This window comes from Elephas maximus, chromosome 22 (assembly GCF_024166365.1).
Source record: "Elephas maximus indicus isolate mEleMax1 chromosome 22, mEleMax1 primary haplotype, whole genome shotgun sequence".
Lineage (NCBI taxonomy): Eukaryota > Metazoa > Chordata > Mammalia > Proboscidea > Elephantidae > Elephas > Elephas maximus.
The window spans coordinates 38,903,574-38,906,376 of record NC_064840.1 but is presented as its reverse complement, the minus strand read 5'-3'; the positions used below and the strand labels follow the sequence as shown (position 1 = coordinate 38,906,376).

General features: G+C 39.1%; 1 pseudogene; it reads left to right on the top strand.

Moving 5' to 3' along the window:
• The first annotated feature begins 765 nt into the window (after positions 1-765).
• LOC126065895 (ran-specific GTPase-activating protein-like) lies at positions 766-1,253 on the top strand (annotated as a pseudogene).
• Positions 1,254-2,803: the final 1,550 nt, after the last annotated feature.

Sequence of the window (2,803 nt, the reverse complement as noted above, 5' to 3'; positions counted from 1 at the left end):
ATAACCAAAACCAGAGTTGACTCAATGGCAAGTAACAACAAAATATTTATTATATTAAATACTTATTATATGGTATACATTTTATAAGTTATTTAATTGTATGAAAAGACAATAAAAAAAATGTAAAACCTATGAGTCCGGGTTCTTTGCTCTGATGGCAGCAAGACAGTTTAATAGCATGATCGTTCTGGCAAAAGCTCTGGGGATAAGCGCTCTAGTTCCAGGTCTGCTACTGAACAGTGTGACGTTCAGCAAGCCACTTTCTCTCATTTCTAAATGAGACTTTGAGCTAGATGATGCTAAATTTTCTTCCAGTTTTTGCTATGAGTTGAATAAAATTTTAGCAAAAGGGAAAATCCCAACATAAGCTTACTGTGAGGATTAAATGAGGTAATACAAGTACAACTCTTAGCCAGTTTCTAAGGTCTCACTACTTGTTGGCTGTAATTATTACCATTAATAGATTTACTGGAGTTGATGCCAGTAACTGAACAGCAACCAAAGATTCATGTATGGGCTATTTAGGAATGGCCTTCCTGAATAGAGGTGACAAGATGAAGATGGTAAATGCATTGACTAGTTTGTTATTGGACAGGCAAATTCACTCGCTGTTGTTGAAAAATGGTCCATTCCCTACAGGAAGATGTGGCACTGGAACATCAGAATGTTAACGGCACTGAAACTGGGTCATTAACTACCAAATTTTACTGATGAAGGGAACCCCAGGTTGAGCCAATAGTTTCCCTTCCTGGACAAGAAATTAAAATATTGGAGGAAGATGAAGAAGAACTTTTAAAAATGCAGGCAAAATTATACTGTTTTGCCCCAGAAAACAAACTCCCGGAGTGGAAGGAGTGGGGCACCAGTGACATGAAGCTTCTGAGGCCTAAGGAGAAGGGGAGAATTCACCTTCTCAAGCATAGGGACAAGACCCTGAAGATCTATGCCAACCACTACATCACACCACGTAACGCGAGCAGCAACCGGGCGTGGGTCTGGAACATCCACACCAATTTCCCCGATGAGTGCCCAAAGCCAGAGCTGCTTGCCATCCAGTTCCTAAATGCTGAAAATGCACAGAAATTCATAACAAAGTTTGAAGAGTGCAGGAAAGAGATTGAAGAGAGAGGGAAGAAAGGACTGGGCAAAAGCGAAAATGCCGAGAAAATGGCTGAAAAGCTAGAAGCTCTTTTGGTGAAGGAGGAGAGTGAGGAGGCTACTAGGCCAAGGAGAAAGCTGAAGAGAAGCAATAAACAGTCTTATATTATTTTCTTTGCCCTTTCCTTTTTCTTCATCACACCCAAGCTTTTGATTTATTTTTATTCTGTTTTGTTTACAAGGGACTTTATATAAAGCAGTTTGAACTCCAGCATCCAGATTTTTTTTTCTAAGTTTTTATCCTATTGAAGACAGTTTCAGAAAATTCATTCCCCGATCATGAAAGTGTATTGTGTTGTCTTTTCTAAAGTGTAAACACTTATTTATAGTCATCAAAAATAGAGAATAAAAACCACATTTGATAACTATAAAAAAAAAATTATTATGGTAAAATACGTGTAACATAAAATCTGCCATTTTAACTATTTTAAGGGCACAATTTAATGACATTAGTTACACTCATAGTGTTGCACAACCATAACCACTATCTATTTCCAAAACTTTTTCATCAACCCACACAGAAACTCAATACCTATTAGGCAATAACTCCTCCCATCCCTTCATCCCTAGAAGCTTGGGTGTTAATAGGCTCTCAGGGACAAGTGATGAGCCTTTAGGCCTATAAGAAACGGCAGCTGGACCTGAGATCCGTGAATTTAATCAGGGCCCTCTGAAAAGCTGCATACTCAGTGAAAACCAAAACCAAACCAAACCCATTGCCAGCAAGTAAATTCCAACTCATGGGCAGAGAACTGTCCCATAGGATTTCCGAACCTGTAAATCTTTATGGAAGCAGACTGCCACAGCTTTCTCCCTTGGAGCAGCTGGTGGGTTCGAACAGCCAAACTTTTGGTTAGCAGCTGAGCATTTGACTACTGCACCACCAGGGCTTCTTGCTCAGTGAAAGGAGCTAGAAATCCTCTACCCACTAATGAGGGTTATATAGTTTACATAAAGAGAAAATTAGCAAATGAAAATATGAACCTAACAAAACAGACACAAATTAGGTCAAGAGAAAAACAGATGAAAATATAAAAGTGAGGTTAACAGAAATGAAAAATAGGAAGTTTCAATATAGATCCGATGATATTTGTGATTCCCTGTGCTACATCCCCTTGACCCATTTGCTTTAGTGCAGCTGTGGTGGATAATTCCATACACAGTGCCAACATCCTTCCTCCACCACATGCCACATTAGATCTCTGTTCTTCTAACTCTGGGTTTTCACCAACATTGTGAAAAGCCCACCTAGCTTACACATAAAAAAAGCTGAGAAGTTGGTGGGTTTTAACACTTCCAGCAACAACCTTTAACCAATGAGGGCTGGGATTAAGTAGATAACTGTCTCAATTCAGTTGTCCTTTATTTAAACAACCCAACACATGCCCTATGAAGTTCCTCAAAGAATCCACTGCAGGATTGCACCCCAGTTATTCACGGTGGTAACCAGCTCAATAGTGCAAACTTTATTGACTTTTCTGTTTCTCACCCCCCATTTCATCATTTCTGTTCTCTAAAATCACCTTTAAAATAATCCACATGCACTTAAATCCTTCTCTAAGGCTCTGCTTTCAGGGGAACTCAAACTAAGACAAAAGGAAGGATTACAAAGATTGGGGAGAGGCAACATTTGAAGAGATAAAAT